Here is a 20,254-nt window from a genome sequence, read left to right on the forward strand (position 1 = left end):
AGTTCTGGGATTGTAAATGCGCTGGGATTAACGGCACACAGCCACTCCCACTTCCTCATACCAGTTTCAAGGGAGGCAGTATTTACAGCCTGCTGAGAACTGCTTGCTGCTCTTACACCTCACACGTGTGTAGACAAGCAGGGCCTGGAGCTGAAATCTGCAGAGCTCTGCTGTGAAGACCATTGTGTGTGTGGAGCCTTTTGAAGCCAAGATTAAAGGTGTCTCAACCACCCTCACACCTTTGATGCAGGCCTGCCTGGAATGCACAGGGATGTAAACAAAGCCAAGCCATCCCTCCACTCTTTCTGTCCTGTTTCGAATGCCCAGTGAGATTTAATGAGTTCTACACTGAGAAGAGGCCAGGAAGAATGACTTGTCATTATCTCCGAGTCACTTCTTCCTAAGTGACACAAGTTATCAAGAGAAGTGTGAGCTTCATGTAACGTGATGTTTCTGGAGTTCAAAAAGAAAAAAAAATGAATTGAACTGAAACATCTCTCTATGGTGTCAGATTTTGTGAGAAAAAAATGAGGCCATTCACATGTGGTCTTGACTGATGGGAAGCAATGGATGACATTGTCAAGGGAGCCCCTCAGCTACTGTAGTCCTGGGGTCCCGCTATAACAGATGCTGTTAGCAACCTGTCCAGTCATGATTATCCTTCACAAAGTACTTTATGATGAGTTGATGTTGGACACATGTAGGTATGCCTGCACCAGAAAATACGGAGTTCATGAGATCCGCCACATATGCCTCCTTGGCAGAACGACTAAACAGCACGGAGTTGAGGTGTTCCATGCCAGCGTGGCTGCTGTTACAGACTTCTAATTCCCAGGCTGCTGTAACAACAGTGTGGATGTATCATTATACGGTTCTGGAAGTCTGGAGAGCAGGAATCAGAACTCGGTTTCACTGAGTCAACAGCAGCTGGAAGAGCCCCCCACACCCGGGAGGCACTAGAGGACGATGTTTCTTTACCTGCCTCAGTTTCAAGAGTCGTGGTCTTTGCGTTTCTTAATTAGGGTCCCCTCCTTCCACTTTCAAAGCCAGCAGCATAGCCCAGAGTGCCCCCACATCCACGTTGGTTGCTGAATTGTGCTGCCTTCTGTCCTGTGGTCAGATCTTCTTCAGTCCTCCTTGTAGGTGGCCCAAGACAACTGTCCCATCTCAAGCTCCCGAGTCGAACTGCATCTGCCTGTTAGCCCCTTTTGCCCCATATAAGGTTCCAGGGTCAGAGTGTGGACCTATTTACACACCATTATCCAGTCCCCCACTTGAGCAAACCGAACAGCTAGCCCTTGCCTAGTAACTGCTGTATTTCAACAGGAATCCTTTTATGGTTTGATGCTACATATTCCAGCCTGCACGATCAAAGAAACTCATTATATATTTTCATTTCCAAAAGTACATGTGCAAAAGAACTTGGTATCTTATGTGTCTATCCAAAACCGTAAAATAATCCCTACACATTGCTTCCAGGCACACACACGTTACATGAGACGTGTAGACTTGCTACTGTTTATGGCAGGAGCCACATTGGCATGGCACACCTCCAATCTGCGCGGTTCAAGGGTCTTCTGCTTGCCAAGAAACCGTGTTCTGAGTTTCATGTAAAAAGGTTTAACATAAATATTTTGATATTTAAAAATTTGTGTATTTCATTTCACATGACTGTTTTGCCTATATGTATATATGTGTACTACACACACGTGTGTGCCATGGAAGTCAGAAGAGGGTGTTGGATACCCCATAGCTGGAGTTACAGATGGTTGTGAGCCACTGTGTGGGCTCTCTTCACTTCTGAGCCATCTCCCCAGCCCCATCCCCAGATAAATATTTTGAAGACTATCAGATCACTAGGTTTCCATTGCTGTGATGAAACACTACAAACAAAAGCAACTTGAAGAGTATCTTACAGTTTCTATTGCTGTGAAGAGACATCATGGCCACAGAAACTTATAAAGGACAACATTTAATTGGGGTTGCTTGCTTACAGTTCAGAGGTTTAGTCCATTATCATCATGGTGGGAAACATGGCAGCATGCAGGCAGACATGGTGCTGGAGAAGGAGCTGAGGGTTCTTTCATCTTGACTGGAACACAACAGGAAGTGGTCCAAAATACTAAACATGGCTTAAGCATATGTGAGACCTCAAAGCCCACCCCCACTGTGGCACACTTCCTCCAACAAAGTCACAGTCCCTAATAATGCCACTCCCTATGAGTTTAGGGGAGGCCAATAACATTCAAAATACCACAAGGAGGAAAGGGTTTATTTGGCCTACATTTCCCAGTCATATTCCACTGACAGAAGCCAAGACAGGAACTCAAACCAGGCAGGAACCTGGAGGCAGGAGCTGATGAAGAGGCCATGGAGGGGTGCTGCTTACTGACTTGCTCCTCATGACTTGCTCAGTTTGCTTTTTTATAGAAGCCAGGACCACTAGCCCAGGGTGGATCCCAACCACAATAGGCTGAGCCCTCACCATCAGTCACTAGTTAAGAAAATATCCTACAAAAGGTGGTTCTCAATGTTCCTAGTGTTGAAACCCTTGAATACAATTCCTCATGCTGTAATGACCTCCAACCATAAATTATTTTTGATGCTGCTTCATAACTGTAATCTTGCCGTTATGAATTATAATGTGAATAGCAGGGTTTTTTTCTCAATGGTTTTACAGGCAACCCCTGTGAAAGGGCATTTGACCCCACAAAGGGATTGCAACCCACAGGCTGAGAACCTCTGGCCTACAGCCTGTTCTTACGGAAGCTCTTCTTCCGCTTGAGGTTTCCTCCACTCAGATGACTTTAGTTTGTGTGAAACTGAGATTAAACTAGCCCGGACACCCGTGCTCCAACCAGGGATGGCAGACGACAAATAAACTAAACCTGGAGCAGGCAGATATTCCTCATATAAAAACAAACGAACAAACACCTCGCCCCTAAAATAAAATTAGACTCTTTTAATGTCAAGAATATTTTTCTTCAAAGGACATCGTTAAAAGAATCAAAAGGAAATTGAAATGGGAAGACTATTTTCAATATATTATAGACCAATATTGAGAATATTAAAAACAAAAACATTAACACTTTTTTATTTTTAAAACAGGGCCTAACTATGATCTCTAACTGTCCTGGAACTCACTATGTAGACCAAGTTGGCCTCAAAGTCACAGAAATCTGCCTACCTCTGCTTTCTGAGGGCTAGCATTAAAGGTGTGCACTACCATACCTGTCTCAGCACTTTTTTAAACATTATTTTAATTACATTGTTTATTCATTTATTTAGTGTGTGTACACATGCATGCCTGTACACATGTGTGCTTGTACCTGCACGCATTAATAGACACATTTCAGGAGTTGGCTCTCTCCTTTCACCATGTGGGTCCCCAGGATCAAACTCTGATTGGCAGGCTCAGCACCAAGCGCCTCTCCTGCTGTGCCAGGTCATTTGGCCCCCTTGGGTGTTTTCAGACAGGTTCTCAGTCTGAAGCTGCAGTGTATCCCACTCTGGATTCAATTTGAGATCCCCTTTCTTCAACCACCCAGCACTGCGGTTCCAAGCTCAGACCACTGTAACAACATCACATCCATGTTATAAAAGCATTACAGAGCCAGGCAAGATAGTCCAGCACTCAAAGACAGATCTCTGAGTTCAAAGCCGACCTAGTCTACATAGTGAGTTCCAGGACAGCCAAGCTACACAGAGAAATCCTACCTCAAAAAGGTTGGAAATATCATAAAGTCAGTTTCATAAAGTAGCAACAGAATTATATGGTAGGTATAAGGGATTTAATTTTATAAAATTAGTTAAAATTTGTTGAATACTCAAAGATTCTTCATAGTCAGATGCCAGGAAGATACAACATTCAGGAAAAAAAAGGGGGGCGGGGAGGCACGAAAAAAATAACATTAGCAGACACTTCTCAAAGTTGGCTCTGGGTAGCTCATAAGCAGCTGAAAAAGTGCTCAACAGGCGTGCATGGCAGTGAATGTCTGCACCTCTATCCACTCTTCATCAAGGCCAAGTCCATTCCCAGCACGTGGGTAGATGGCTCAGCAGAAAAGACCCTTGCTGCCAAGCCTGATAGCCTGAATCCCAGTCCACAACCCATAGGACGGAAGGAGAGAGCCAACCTCCGGGACCTCTGACCTCCACATGTGCACCACGGTACAATTTGCCCTCCCCGCATAAAAAAGTGTTTTCTTAAAACAGTCCTCCTCGGCTGCAGATGTGTCCCAGGCCAGCCTAGGCTACAGTAGACACTGTCTCAGAATAAAAACAAACAAAACGAAAGCACTTAGCACAGATGCAAATTAAAAACACGGGCAACCCAATTATCACCCACCAAAATGAAAAAAGGTGTTGATGGGAACTTTGAACTCCTATATGTTGCTGATGGGGGTGTAAATTAACACGAACACGTCAGAAAACTTAAAAAAAATCCAGTAAATCTGAAAATGGCCATAATTTTCATCCAAGACTTCTGTTTGTTGGCCTATGACCAAGAGATAAACATACCATGTATTGTGCTTCAAAAGATGTCATCATTACGTCCATAGAAGCAGTGTTTTAATAGCTTCAAAATGTAGACGACTCCAGTTGCCACTGACATTTGCCTGGATACACTGTATTGCTTTCACACAAGGGAATGCAATGCAGCTTCATGAATAAGCTACAAAAAATATGGGTGAACCTCACGAAAGCAAGTGGTGGTGCACGCCTTTAATCCCAGCACTTGGGGGACAGAGGCAGGCGGATCTCTGAGTTCGAGACCAGCCTGGTCTACAAGAGCTAGTTCCAGGACAGGCTCCAAAACCACAGAGAAACCCTGTCTCGAAAATCCAAAAAAAAAAAAGAAAGAAAGAAAAAGAAACCAGAAACAAAATGTATGTTGATGTGCCTCAGTCTTGTAAACACAAAGCTAATTCTCTATCCTGAGGTTAAGAGTACCAGGGGAAACATTCCAGGATGCTGGCTACGTTCATGCCTGAGTGTGATTTCTTTGTGAAATTTCAACAAACCGCATTACTTTTCCACGCATTTACCTGTCTTCTGTCATAGTGGAATAAAGTGTCTGCCAGAACCTGTAAGGAACAAGGGATCACAGGATTTGACATTTGTGAGACTCGGTCGGATTTGAGGAACCTGATCAGATTTGCATTAGGGAGATATAAACAGAGGATCAGCAGGAGAGAGGCCTCAGCAGACTGCTCCTCGCAGGGCTAATCCGGCTGGATACAAAGCAAGCGAGACCCGGAAGAAAAGGAAGACTACTGTGGCTGGAGAGACAGCAGACAGGATGGGACTTGTTTTACTGTCTCCGAGGTCTTTCTTGAAAATGAATAACTATCTGTTGGTTGCTACTTTGATGATTTAGTGTTTAGTTGTAATTGCCATATTCCTCCCGCCCACGAGATCTATACCCCTTATATAAATATACAGAGCAAGAGCGAGCTAAGAAGACTTCAAGAGAATGAGTTGACAAGGTCTAGGCGACCCATCTTCCCCCAAGGACAGGTAAAACCACCCTGCTTGGGATTGGGTGACGGTAGGACACAGGACAGAAGGCCGACGTTAGGAAAGAGACGACAGGACCCGTCAGATCGGCGTGAAATGGGTCTAAGGAACCGGGACCTGCGACCTGAAACCCAACAGCCAGCTCAAGTCACGGGCACTTTCTTCTCCCGTACTTTGGAGGGGCAGGGATTCAGGCAGAAGGGGTGGAGTTGCGGCTTGGGCTTAACCTCTTACAGGCACCCAGAACCAACCCATCGGTGATTGGAAGACTTGTCTACCAGTGTTTTGGCGTCCCGCGAACCTAGCTGCTTTTGCCAGGTCCCCGAGGTGTTCCACTTCTCTGAGTCACTCGGGTTAACCAAAGGCTCCCAGCTAGAGGAACCTAAAGGTACTGCCATCTCCCCCTGCCCTGAAAAGGGAGCTTCTTTGGGCCTAATGGAGCATTCTTTAGTGCCTGAGGCAGGGCTTCTGGGTAAGGGAATTAACTGCTCCTGCTGATGTTCCCACTCATTCCCTAGGTGGGGTTTTCTTTCTGAAGTGAGATAAGGCGACATTTATAGTTTGAAGTGCCCTTCCCGTACTAACACTTATTGCCGCCAAAGGTAATGCGACCCCTCCAGTAAAGAACTGTCATTGTAGATCAAATTCCTTCACTTAACAAGTAACTTCAAAATGTCTTACACTTACTATTGCAAACCCTGAGTGAGAAGGTTCATAAAACACTGTTTCGATGTGCTTATGCATTCCTGGTGAGAAAGTGGGGTAGCTGCTGTGGAGACAGTTGGATGGCTCCTTAGAAACTAAAAGCAGAAATACCATGTAATCTAACAATCACTTCTCAGTAAATAGAGAAGATTCAAACAGATACTTGCACATCAGTGTGTAGACTGAACATTCGCAATAGCCAAAGGGAGAAATTAGTCCAAATGTCCATCAACAGATAAACAATATTCATCTGTTGTTCATGCACACAATAAAGCATTATTCATTCTTTGGACATTATTGCCGTAGAGATGAATTGTAAAAACTTGTTCCGTGGGCGGCTTGGGCTCAGCTGATGAGTACCTAACATGCAAGAAGCCCTAGGTTTGTTCCCAAAGCATCCCGGAAAAATCTGAGAGGCAAGCAAGAGGATCAGTTCAAGGTCACCCTCTGTTACCAAGTGAGCTCTAAGCCCACCAGGGGAACGGGAGGTTGTCTCAAAAACAAACAGACAAAAAACCAACCAAATAACAAAAAAGGTGTGGGGGCTGGAGATAGCTCAATGGCTATGTGTTTGCTGCTCTCAAAGAGGCGCTGATCTGGTTACAGCACCCACAAGGCAGCCTCTGTTTCCCAGGAGACCCAGAGCCCTCAGGCAAGCAGGAGGTACACTCACTGGCAGAGAAAACACTCATACAATAAAAACAACTCAACCGACTTTGACCTGAAAACCAAGTAAGATGTTCAAAGTTTACAAAATGTTCCTTTTCAGTGTGCTACATTCACCTACAAATGTGCGTAGCATTTGCAGTGTGGGTTCCAAAGAACAAGAACTCGAGATACCCAGCCACACACGTCTATTATCCAGACTGGAGACATCAGCAGCCACTTTATTATGTACTTGAAAATTGACTATATTGATTTTTTTTCCACCGCTGAGTACCCATAGAAAACCTTAGCTTCAAACTAGCTCATTCTTTGTTGTTGTTGTTGTTTTTCGAGACAGGGTTTCTCTGCAGCTTTAGAGCCTATCCTGGAACTAGCTCTTGTAGACCAGGCTGGCCTCGAACTCACAGAGGTCCGCCTGCCACTGCCTCCCGAGTGCTGGGATTAAAGGCGTGCGCCACCACCACCTGGCTAGCTCATTCTTTTGTTGTTGTTTTTTGAGATAGGGTTTGTCATGTAACAGATCTAGCTGTCCTGGAACTAGAGATCTGCCTAACTTTTTTTTGTTTTGGTTCTTCAGGACTGTCTTGGCACTCACTCTGTAGACCAGGCCAGCCTCGAACTCATAGAGATCCACGTGCCTCTGCTGAGTGCTGGGATTAAAGGCATGCACCATTGCCCTCTGGCTTGTGTTGTACTGCTTTAATACTTCATGAAGAGTTTGTGAAATTAACCATAGCAGCTATCGCTGGTATTGGCTGTAACTTGGTTCATCGAACATGGGTTTTCAACCTGTAGGTCTCCATCCCTTTGGGCAGGGGTTCACCTATCAGATACTTATATTACATTCATAACAGTAGCAAAATTAGTTACAATGTAGCAACAAAAATAATTTGGAGTTAGGCAATGGTGGCGCAGGCCTTTAATCCCAGCACTCAGGAGGCAGAGACAGGCAGATCTCTCTGAGTTTGAGGCCAACCTGATCTACAAGAGCTAGTTTTAGGTCAAGTTCCAAAGCTACAGAGAAACCCTGTGTTGAAAAAGCAAACAAATGATAATAATAATAATTTTGTGTTTGGAGGTCACCACATGAGAAACTATTAACAGGTCACAGCATTAGAAAGGTTGAGAAACACCAAAAGTGCTAAATTACTGATAACTTTGTTAAATCTGAAGACATCTCATCCAGTCAGCCACAGAACTGAGAAAATAACTGAAGGAGACCCGAGGTGCACCGACAGCCAGTCAGTTATGAGAAAAAACAACTGCAGTTAGCTCGCTCTGAAGGAAAACTTGCACACGAGCAAAACTTCTGCAGAGACTTTCTCACTGTTACCTTTGTTGACCTTGGCAAAGACCAGGCAAAGGGAACCAGAACCTGTAGCTTGAGTATACATTCAGGATACGGAGGTTTTTCCATTGGTCTTGGTAAATGTCAGCATGTAATGAACATGGCTAACACCTTTCATTGGCTTCACGGGTGCATCACGCAGCCTGTGTAAGCAGGAATGGCCGTGCAGTACATGGAACTATCAATCTGGAGCCTAGCAAGCTAGCTCAGGGTGAGGAACTTCTAAACCTGAGAGCACACAGGTCTCACATGTTCAAGGTGAACTCAAATACCCACAAGCTGTAAACTGCCAATGGGAAGCTAGAGACTACCGTGATTCTGTATGGAAATGTCTCCAAAGGAATGAGTGAGAGGGCCTGGCAGGCAGAAATCCTCAGACTGACAATACAGAAATTTCCTTTTGGAGTCAGGGTTTCTTTTGGGTCCTTTTTGAGACAGAGTTTCTCTTCATAGCCTTGGCTGTCCTAGAACTCAGAGATCCACCTGCCTCTGCCTCCCAAGTACTGGGATTAAAGGCAGGTATCACCACCCACCAGTCAGCTTTATTTATTCATTTATTTATTTAATTTATTTTTTTGAGACAGGGTTTCTCTGTGGCTTTGGAGCCTGTCCTGGAACTAGCTCTGTAGACCAGGCTGGTCTTGAACTCACAGAGATCCGCCTGCCTCTGCCTCCCGAGTGCAGTGCTGGGATCAAAGGCGTGCGCCACCAACGCCCGACTCAGTCAGCTTTTTTTAGTCTTATCAGCAGGAAACCAAGAACAAGGCAAACAGGCGCAGGCCTTTAATCCAAGGCAGAGTCCAGTTTCGGTTTGAGGCCAGGCTGGTCTCCAGAGTTCCAGGACAACAGGGACTGTCTCAAAAAATTAAATTGGGAGAGGGAAGGCGGAAGCTATAAGGAATGTTGGGTAGTTTATCCTTGATAAAAAATTATAACTTGATCATTTTGTATTCTATATATCTTAAATTTCTATTTTAAGTGGACGCAACAAGTACATACTCAGAAACCAGTTAAGTCTGTTTTATCTTTATTTGTGTGGTCTCATATTTGTAACATTACAACCTAAACACATGAAAGCCTACATGAAGTACTCTGGATACATTTTTAGATTTTGAATGTTTGCCTACAAGCATTTATGAGTCTGGAGCCTGCCTCCTACGGAGGTCAGGAGTGTCAGGCCTCCTAGAGCTGGAGTTGGTAGTGAGCCTCCACGTGGGTGCAGGGAACCAATCCCAGTCCTCTGCCAGTGGGCCAGTGGGCCTGCTTTGCTCCAGTGAGCCAACTCTCTAGCCTGCTTCGCTACACTTTCAGAAAAGGCTGTCAGAGCTTTACAGGGATTCCAATTTAAACTGCTGTTAAAGACAACCAAACAAACCAAGTGGTGGGGCACACACCTTTAATCCCACCATTTGGGGAGGTAGAGGCAGCCGGATCTCTAAATTCAAGGCCAGCCTGGTCTACAAGAGTTCTAAGTCTGAGATACAGAGGTCTTTAAATACAGAAAAAAAAACCCCACCAAATTATCTAATTTTGCTCGAGGTTAGCCAAAACTACATAGCCTATATACATATGACGTATATGTACCTATATATATTATCGTACATATATGGCAAAAATGTGCTATTAATTTCAATTTTTGTAAATCTTTTCACTTAAAGCATTTTCCTTGTCCTTGCTTTCTAGCTAGTGCATGAGCTATCAGGAGATATTTGGCAATAGTTTTATCATCATGCTCATCTTATTGATTAGTCAGTTTCACTGGACCAATGGGGGGAGGGTTCCCCTACAGCTTCCTGACTCTCCCTAAAAGGCCTTCATCTGACCCTGTCAGATAAAGCTTTTCAGTCTTAATCCTCTACTCAGGCCTGTTTATAGCAAACCTGTATAGCAATGGAAATCTGTAGTGTGCTGCCTGGGCCGCATGCAGCTACTGTCAACTGTGTTCATCGAGTAGTCTAGAAAAGCAATATTCAAAACAGAATTGTTAACAGTTCCATCTCAGCCCCTTTGTATCCTCGATGCCAGACTCCTCTACAATGAGACCTTGAAAACCAAAAGGCAGGTAACTGCCTGCGGGCAGCCTAATGACAAGTTGAACGATGGCACTTGTCTGTCCTCACAGGGTCCCTGCCCAGCAAAATGGAAGTCAAGGGTTCAACACTGGCACTTCAACCAACTTCTCTATCAAAGCAGACCTAGACCCGGCTGCCATAACCCAACCCCTACCCTGAACTCTACAGCCTGGGGCCTGAGCTGCTCCTCCATGCCCAGACACTTTGGTTGCCCACCCTTCAGCCTCTAGCTCCCTTCTCCCCATCTCAGTCTGCTTAAGTCCACTCTAGACTCAAGTCAGATGACCCTGCCTCTATCCAGGCTCCATTTTATCCACAATAAATGTTCCCCTTCTCCAGTAGTGCTCTTGTTCCTTTTTGGTTCTTCAAGACAGAATTTCTTAGTGGTTTTGAAGCCCGTCCTTGTAGACCAGGCTGGCCTTGAACTCATAGATCCGCCTGGCTTCCTTTTCAGTTTTCGCATTCAATATAGAATTACGTTTGGAAAGGCCAAAACAGCTAAAAGTCCCAGACACCAAGCCTGACATCCCAAGTATAAGCCTAAGCAGAACAGACTTCCAGATGTTCCAGTGTTAAGGACAGACGATTATTTAAAAAGAAAAAGACCATTAGAAATTGGCACAGGAAAAGCTTTTATTTAAGAATCTGGAAAGTGATACACAGCAATTTACGGGTTAATAACATCGGGACTACTGGCAGACTGGACTAGCAAAGAACTTGTCCTAGCAGGCAAGGGGACAGAAGCACCACCTCCTAGACCAGCAAATCCCAATGATCTAGCCTGTCCTTCCCCCTTTTGTTTGCAGTTTTTCTTTTTGGTTCGAGACAGGGTTTCTCTGTAGCTTTGGAGCCTGTTCTGGTACCAGCTCTTGTAGACCAGGCTGACCTCGAACTCACAGAGATCCACCTGCCTCTGCCTCCCAAGAGCTGAGATTAAAGGTGTGCGCCACCAATGTCCCAGCTTTGCTTAAAGCCCTAACATATCATAACCAAGCATGGTGGCATAGGCCCCTAATTGCAGCACTCGGTGGCAGAGGAAGGCTAATGTCTTGAGTTCCAGGGTAGCCAGGCATACAGAAACCCTGTCTCGAACCTTCCCCACCAGAACAAAAAAAAAAAAGAAAAGAAAATAAAAAACGTATTTTGGGGAAGCTATCTTCAGCACAATCAATTATTATAAGGCTATTCTGGGATTCTCTCATATGGCCCTCAGTCTCCTTTCCTGTAAAATGGGGCTTCAGCACCTATCTCATCAATCAAGTGGGTGACACCGTCTGCTACAACGCCGATAATCCTAAGACACTGGCGAGCCGTGTCACTGCAGGGGAAGACTACTTCACCTTGGAGCATTACTCCCTTCGACTTCCTGGCATTCAGCTCACGAGTTTCTTTCTTGTATTTTTCCTCCTATAAAAGTGAATAAAAATGTTTCAGAGTAGAAAATACAATATTATATTCTTCTCAATCGATCTCAAACTTCACTTCTAGCTAAGTAAATGTACTCTTCTGGTCTTCTTTCTCAATCAAAGAGGCCCAGTTCTTTTTAAATTTTAAGTCACTACTGTTCATAAATTCGCCAGAAGCTATACAATTATTCCGGTTCATCTGTGACTCCAGACAGGATCCAAAGAGGAGGTGTACAGTCTCCTCCATGGGTTTTATGGAGAGTTCCTTTACCCTTCTGTGTTAGCCTCTTAAAGTACGGCGACAACCTTAAAAGGGCACAGGAAAGGGCGATTCGGGAGGACCCATGCAGCTCGCAGCGGGCCGCGAACACGAGGTCGCCGGGGCCACGTGGCCTGGGCCTTTCTTCCACCAATGCCGGGACGTACCTGCGCTCGGGTCCGAAGCTGCCGCACGACTGAGAGCGCTGGGGACCTGGCTGCGGAGGATCGGCCTGAGAGCACTGGGGACCTGGCTGCGGAGGATCAGCCTGCGGAGAAAAAAAAGGCGGTGGTGAGGGCGCCATGGCCGGAGAGCGCAGGGGACATTGTGTCTCGTGCGGCCCCGGGCTGGGCACGGCCGCCAGCCCCCCCAGGCCGCCGAGAACTACTCTACCCCTTCGTTCTGGCCGCCGGGAGCAGCTGAGCTCAAGGCGGGCAAAGCTCGAGGGGACACGTGACGATGCTCCCGCAGGACACCCTCCCGGAGGACACTCACCTCCGAGCCGGGGACGGAAAGACCGGCGCGGTGCGCTCTGCGCGGGTACTAGCGCCAGGAAACGGGGCGGGGCTGGCCAGAGAGCCGTAGCCAATCAGAGGGCCGTTCGGAGGGGGCGGGACAGGAAGAAGCGGGCAGCCAATCCTCAGAAAGAATGTGGGTGGGGCTAATAGGACCGTCAATCACGCGGACGTTCGGACCCGGCAGGCGGGCGGGGCTGTCGGCTGCCAGCGGCGGGTCCTTCTCCCTCGACGGTGTTGCTGGCGACCGGGTGCTTAAGCAAAGTCCTCCTCGCAGAGGTATGGTGGTCTCAGGAGCGGTCCCGAGATCTCCGAGACTGCTCCAGGTCAAAAGCATTCCTTTCCTAAAGCTGTGCCGGTGCTCGAAGTGTTCCGACTTTGTTCCGGTCTTGTTCAGCTGTTCCTAACCTTGGAAGGACCAGTCTTTTTCCGCGTTCATTTTCTGTGTTCGCAGAGAAGTAGGACAGGGGGAGAGGTGAGGTGGGCCACCATCAGTGTACTCAAGGTGACAGACTTGAACTTGGCAAACAGTAGATGAACGGTGTAATGGGAGTATTGCGAAAATGATAACTAATTTCCCACGTGCTTTCCAATCTAGTGGGAAGTTAAATCCTCAGAATCATTTTAATCACCCTCAAGATGTAGATGAGCGACTGACTAGGGCCAGAGAGCAGCCTAACAAGGGTGATTCTGGGATTTGAACCCAGATCATCTGAATGCAGACTGAGTGGGGGCAGGAAAAGGGAAATCAACAGCCGCTATTTCACTGGAGATAGGCATTCTATAGAGATGAATATATATAGGCCCAAAGGACAGCTTGCTCTTGACCCAGAGGTAGAAAAGGAAAGTGCTTGCCCACTTGAGGGCCCCAAAGTGTAAATGGAACTGAAAGAGATACAGAGGCAGTGTGGCTTGCAGGGAGAGTGCTTGTGGTGACAGCGTTCAGAGGGCCCCCTAGTTTATATTATATCGAGAAAAATCAAAAGCCGTACCAGTGTTTCTGCAGAGGAGACTTTTAAGATCTGGTGTTGGGCTTGGTTAAGGTTTGACTAAGGTGATTTGCCTAGAAGAGGAAAGTAAACAGATTTTAGGAATAAATACTAGCAGCCAGGCACTACCATGTTGAAATGACAGACCACCCGCCCAGCTACAAACGAAGGCTCGTGGAACTAATAAAGAAATCTTAGGACACTAATTCAGTCGTTCTGTGGCAACCTGGAAGGATAGGTATGTGATTCTGCCTAGCTGTAGCCTGACCTCAGTGCTCTGTGCACATTTCATCGGCTAAGTTATGCTTGCAAGTGTGCTAAAGGCGCTTCCAATTTATGGTGTTTTCAGTACTAGGTGGATCTATAGTTGTCCCAAAAGACAATAAGAGCAGACTCAGATTTGACTATCGTTTCAGACTGAGATAGAAAAGATGAAGGGAGGGGTTGGAGAGGTGGTTCAACGTTTAAGAGCACTGACTCTTCTTCCAGAAGACCCAGGTCCTGATCCCAGCATGTACATGAGGGTTCAAAACCATCTATAACTCTAGTTCCAGGGGATCCCAATACATTCCTCTGGCCTGTGAAGACACCAGGCACAAAGTGGTACAGACATACACCCATACACATTAAAAAAATTGAATAAAATTTTAAAAGAGAAAAGATGGGCAATAAGCTGTTTAGTGTGTGTGTATCAGAACTTTAAGAAAAATCAATCTAAAAGGATTATGAAGTAAAATTATGTTCTAAAAGCAGTGTATCACTATAGAAAACTCCAACAACAAAAACATTTAACACAGAAAATACAAGGGCACGTTTTATCTTGCTCAGATCAGCTGGGTATTTAACTAGCAATGGATTCCATCTTTGCAGAATTTCAAGTAGTGTTTGAGCAGAGATTGAATGTTCTTTCTCTTTAAGTAACTAAGAGACTTTGAGCCTTTCCTCTCCAGTTTAATTTCTCTACTTAATGCAGGTGTTGGGTTCCATGTTTTTTGCTCTAGCATTTTTATTCTGAAAAACTCAGAAGCAACAACCCACTTGTGATGGTTTCCTCCCATCCCTTTACCACTGTGATATTCAACTGCACAACAAGAATTTCTGGAATCAAGACAAACGAAGGCTGTCTTAGTTACTTTCCTGTTGCTGAGACCAAACAACACAACCAAGGGAATTTCCAAAAGAAAGCATCTAACTGGACTTCCAGTTTCAGAGGGTTAGAGTCCATGACGGTAGAGCAAACACATGGTGGCCTGAACTGACAATGTCTTACATCTTGATTCATAAGCAGAGAGAGCCTACTAGGAATGGCCAGTCTTTGGAAATTCCAAAGCCTGCCCCTAGGGACACACCTTCTTCAATAAGACCACACCTCCTTATCCTTCCCAAACAGTTCCACCAACTGGGGCCCAAGTATTCAAACACATGAGCCTGGAGGAACACATTTTATTCAAACCATCACAAGGATGGTCAGGAAATGCTGTTTCAGTGATTCCTATAGTTTTGGAAGTTGCTTGCTCTGCACTTCCTGTTTACTCAGGTAATATTATATCCTCAGGTTTCTGCTGGAGTTGAAGACGATTTGTTATAGTTACAGTTTTCCTTGTTACCAAATTCAAAAAAGGAACTTACATAAGAGCTGTAAAGTTTATAAGGTTTAGAAACATAAAAGAATGTTTTAAGGCCTAAAAAGATGTTTTTAGGATGGTAATACTGAAAGTTTCATGGCCACACGACCCTGTGGGAGGTGGGAGACCATGGCAGGTGGGAGACAGGCAAATACGCCATGTGCCATGCAGAGAGAGCTTGATTACAGAGTTTATTTACCAGATATTGGGAAGTTGGGAAGGGTATAAGGGTAAGGGGGTTATGGAGGGAAGAAATAAAGAGAAAGAGAGAGGAGAAAAGGGGGAAGAAAGTGGCAATGGTTACCTTTTCAGAAGAAGGGCTGACAGAGAGAGAGAGAATTTCCTTTTTACTTAGACAAAGGGAGAAATGAGGGATATTTGTACCCTGTGTGAAGCTATATTGTTGCGATTGATTTAATAAAGAGCTGAGTGGCTGGTAGCTTGTGTAGCTCAGGAATGCTTCTTCAGCTCTGAGGCGCTGGGATTATAGCCAAGCGTACCTCTCTACACCCAGGCTGTTCTTCTTTTTGTGGTTTTTGGTTTTTGATGGTCCTGGGCATTAAACGTTAGGCCTAGCCTGCTCATGCTCTATCCCTCCCAAATCCTCTTTTATTACTTTGAAACAGTGTCTCACTAAGTTACCCAGGCAATTTATTTTAAAGAAAATTTCCAGGGTGTGAGATGATTTTAGTTGCAAGTTTTCTATGAAGGATAAAATGTATTTTTATAAATTTTGGGAGAAAGAAAGTTTCCAAACATGCACAAAAGAGAGTGCAAGGAACCACACCTGTGCCCTCTCCTGCTTTACAAACTCATCATAGCTGCCTTCTTTTTTCCCCCAAGTATTTTAAAACAAATCTCAAGCTTTGTTTATTTCACCTCTAAATACTTCAGTCTTTATTTTGAAAAATAAATTTATTTGAAAAGACACATTCATGCTTGAGGACAATGCCATTGTAACTGCACAAACAACCCAGGGCTCTAAGTTCACACCCAGATTCTCTATTGTCATACGATGTTACTTTATAGTGTGTTCCTTTCAATAAGGACTCAGATGAGGTCTATTCATTGTGCTTACTTGTGTTTCTTTTAAGCCTCTTTTAGTCTAGAAAAACAATGACCTTCTTTGTAATGACTTTTTAGATAACTTTTTGAGATTGAATGCAAATATTCTAAGGCACCCCTTTAAGTAAGCAAATCAGTATTTTTAATATTCCCGTAGGTTTTATAATCATCACTGTTGTGTACTCCCACATTGTTTGCAGTGTTTTATGGGAAAAACAAGCCCGGTGGGCCTGGAGAGATGGCTCAGCATCTAAGCACACTTGCTTGCTCCTCTTGCCGGGGGAACAGAGTTCGGTTCCTAGCACCCACTTCAGGTGGCTTACACCTGCCTGTAGCTCCAGCTCCAGAGGATCTGAAGTCCTCCCCTGGCATCTTTGGACACCCACAAGTTCACACACAGATTCACACGTATCCACATAAAAATAAGCAATAAAATTTTAAAAACCTGAAAACTTCCCTAGTCCTTGGAAAACATTCTCTATGGATTTTTCTTTTATATATTTTTTCATAGAAATGGAGTCACACAGGTGACCTTTTGAAACTAGGCTTCCTTCGTTTATAGCTGTTTTCAAGCTTTCTCTGGTATAGCGGAAACCACACAACAGTTTAGTTTGTGGTTGAGCAGTAATTGCCTTAGAAGGCACAGTATTTTGTTTGGCCATTCTTCAGGTTTTGTGTGGTCAGTTTGTTGCCCCCTGCAGTTCTCACTGACCTTGAATTCACTGTAGGTAGCCACAGCCAGCCTTGACCTCCTGATCTTGTTTCCCCGGATTACAGAAGGCATGGGCCACCACACTCTACTAGTTTTTACCTCTATAGAGACCAGGCCAGTGTCCTGAAGTTTGCTGTTTGTAGGGCTTGACTGTTTATTTCCGGTGTTATTATTTCTGTTTAGCTCATAAACTTGAGGGAAATTTTATGCTCTTGAAGGTTTGGTTGTCAGACTTTAGTGCATGAAATAAATCCTTTGGTCTGCTTGCTAGAGGTACAGAATTCTAGACAATATTACCAGAGAGTAATTTAAAAAATAGATTTATTTATTTTTATTTTATGTCTGTGGGCATTTTGTTTGCGTGTATGTCTGTATGCTGTGAGTTTGCCTGGTGGCTAAAGAGGTCAGAAGAGGGTATCAGATTACCATATGGGTGTTGCATGAAGCCTTGGGTTTTCTGGAAGAACAGCCAGTGCTCTTAAGTGCTGAGCCATTTCTCCAAACCAGAGAATGATTTTAAATGCTCTCCATGAGAGCCTGGGACTCTGTATGTTTAACACACCAGTTGCTCTGTTCTCAGATACTGAATATAATTTGGACACACGTATGTAAGAAGGCTATATAAAAAAAAAATTCTGTGTCCCTAAATCTTGCCTTTAACAATACCTAGCATTATATAAGAAATGCCCTAAGAACAACTGTCAGAGTCCCTAAACTGCTTTAAACAGAAATTTGCAAATAACTTTAGAATTACTAACAAGGGCCTAAGGTCCGAGGTGAAGGCGGACATTTGACAGAATGACGGCCATGAGAATTACATGTGGTGTCTATTAGCCTTCTGCCCAGCCCCTTGCCCAGCCCCCCTGCCCTGAGCCAAGTTTAGCTTTCTAGGTGATGAAAGCCAGGTGCCTATAATAACTAATTTATTGTACAGGTCTTTACAGTATTGACCTCCAGATTTGCAAATGCACTCCGATTAATTAATAGATTGGGAAATTGGTTTTATGGAGAGAGAGAGAGAGAGCGAGAGAGAGAAAGAGAGAGAGAGAGAGAGAGCATTCCACCCTACACTTGTGGAGGTCGGAAGGGACAACCTTTGGGAGCTGGTTCTCCTTCCACTCTGGGAACCACCTCAGGTTACCAGGCTTGGTTACAAGAACTTTAACCTGCTGGGCCTTCTCTCCAGTCCAAATGTGGGGAAACGGAAATTATGAATCCGATACCACTTTCTCTAAGTTGACCCAGAACAAATCAAGTTCTGACTGTTGTAAGCCAGCTGTCATTTTAGCCTAGAAGTAGGCCATAACAAAGGGCAATCACTGCTGTTCTCACATGCCACTACGGCACCAATGAATTTTACAACAGAAAGGCTTCGAATATGAAGAAATGTTCTCTCATGTTCCTGGAAATGTGTTTATGATCCCTTAATAGAAGAGTAGTGCTTTTTAGGGTGTTTTAATGCCCCTCCTCCAAGCCACATACGGAGTTCCATTTACGCTGATCTCATGAGCCATTAAGGAAATGGTAAGACATGTGGGGTGGTAGTAACACACACCTTTATTCCCAGCAGAGGTAGGTGGATCTCCGTGGGTTCGAAGCCAGCCTGGTCTACAGAGTGAGTTCCAGGATGACCAGTGCTACACAGAGAAAAAACAAGGTTCAGGGGTTGTGGAATGGCACGAGTGGGACACCGGTAGGTCCCATGGCAGGCGAGAGACCTTTGCGGTGTCCCGTGGCGGGTGGGTCAAAACTGTGGCAGGTGACTGGACATGCCTTGCAGGCAGAGCTTAAGTGAGTGCTGTGGCAGGTGACTGGACATGCCTTGCAGGCAGAGCTTAAGTGAGTGTTGGAGCCCATAAGACTATACACGACTGACAGACCAATAGGCAGATCCATGGGAAGTGTATACATACATGTCCACATGGGACAACTCATTTTGCAGAGCTGCAGAAGACTTGTCTTTTGGAAAAGTCGCTGTCATATCTGTGGAAACCTTGAGAAGTCATGATTCTTCCTTTCAGAATGGGATTAGTTCCCCAAACACCTCAGCAGTGTGACTTCTGTAGGGCAACAGAATGACCTTGCTCCTTTCCCCACACCTTGGAGCGAGGCACATACTCTTTGTTCTAGCAGTCAAATTTACATAGAGCCAATCTCACAAAATTACCTACTAACAAACCACATAGAAATTTCTATAGAAGACAGGCACTGAGCAAGAAGGCAGCATGCCCCACCTTTGCTAACAAACAAATCTGGGTGTCCCGGAAACTGGTTATCACCAAAGAGATTAGATAAGGAGAATGGCTGAATCCAAGATTCTGGTATGTTTAGTAACTTTATCTAATATCTTGGGATGTCAGATACTTCCCCTTGAATGCTGGCTTTCCTGGGTTGGGCCACCTGTTTCTGGAGTGCTGCTTTGTCAGATTTTACCTGCCCTTTTTGTGATTTTGACATGCCTATGGAAATTTCCAACTACGTCTGTAAAAACTAGAGACCTTGTAGAGATCAGCCCTTACTCCTCCTCCTCTTCTTTTCCTCCTCCTCCATGCTACTTTGTTTTGTCTACTTCTTCCCCTTACTCTCCTTCTTTCTTCTTCTTCCTCTCCTCCATGCCCCCTTTACTTCATTTTCCCCCTTGCACAAAAAATAAAGACAATGCAGAGGTAACGTGCTTGAATTAATTTTTTACCCTCAGATCCTCGCCTGCCATAGACATCCACTTCTGAGCCCTGAGGGATACTGAGGCTGGTACTCAAGGCCCCCTATAAATGAGGAGCTTTATTGGGGGAAGGGAGTAGCGAAAGGGAAGGGAAGAGAAGATGGAGAGAGAAAGAGAGGGAGAGAGAGAGAGGATGAAGAAGAAGAAGAAGAAGAAGAAGAAGAAGAAGAAGAAGAAGAAGAAGAAGAAAGAAAGAAAGAAAGAAAGAAAGAAAGAAAGAAAGAAAGAAAGAAAGAAAGAAAGAAAGAAAGAAAGAAAAGTCCTGCCTGACCCTTCAACGGAAAAAGAGAGGGGGCAGGAGTAGGCAGAGCTCGTCTCTTAAAGGGACCTTCACACTTGCCTACAGACTAGGACCCTAGGCTGGGCAGGGTACTGACTGGGTACATCCTGCCAGATAACAGGGCAGGCCAGTATAATATGCCTGAATCCTGAGAGAGAGAGAGAGAGAGAGAGAGAGAGAGAGAGAGAGAGAGAGAGAGAGAGAGAAATGGTAAGACAGCAGACAGCAGACAGCAGAGGGAAACTGTTGATTTGGTAGGGGCTGTGGGTTGTTTGAATGAGAATGGCTCCTGTAGCTTCTTGGTTGAATGTTCGGTTCCTGGTTGGTGGAACTATTTGGGAAGGATTAGGAAGTGTGATTTTGTTGGAGA

The 20,254-nt window shown here is 44.9% G+C and overlaps 1 long non-coding RNA gene and 1 other non-coding gene across 4 annotated transcripts; both read right to left on the reverse strand.

The window, feature by feature from the left end:
* Positions 1-10,926: 10,926 nt before the first annotated feature.
* On the reverse strand, positions 10,927-12,543 carry LOC142832749 (uncharacterized). 3 transcript variants are annotated; one of them, XR_012907266.1, is made up of 3 exons: positions 12,472-12,543; positions 12,144-12,244; positions 10,927-11,718 (listed from the first exon to the last, which is right to left on the reverse strand). It is a non-coding gene; the product is annotated as an uncharacterized LOC142832749 (long non-coding RNA). The 3 variants fall into 3 exon arrangements; XR_012907267.1 differs by lacking the exon at positions 12,472-12,543 and adding an exon at positions 12,370-12,457; XR_012907265.1 differs by lacking the exon at positions 12,472-12,543 and having other exon boundaries at positions 12,144-12,464.
* Positions 11,915-12,036, reverse strand: LOC142833215 (small nucleolar RNA SNORA26). Its single transcript, XR_012907352.1, has one exon. It is a non-coding gene; the product is annotated as a small nucleolar RNA SNORA26 (small nucleolar RNA).
* Positions 12,544-20,254: the final 7,711 nt, after the last annotated feature.

Source organism: Microtus pennsylvanicus, chromosome 12 (genome assembly GCF_037038515.1).
Source record: "Microtus pennsylvanicus isolate mMicPen1 chromosome 12, mMicPen1.hap1, whole genome shotgun sequence".
Classification (NCBI taxonomy): Eukaryota; Metazoa; Chordata; class Mammalia; order Rodentia; family Cricetidae; genus Microtus; species Microtus pennsylvanicus.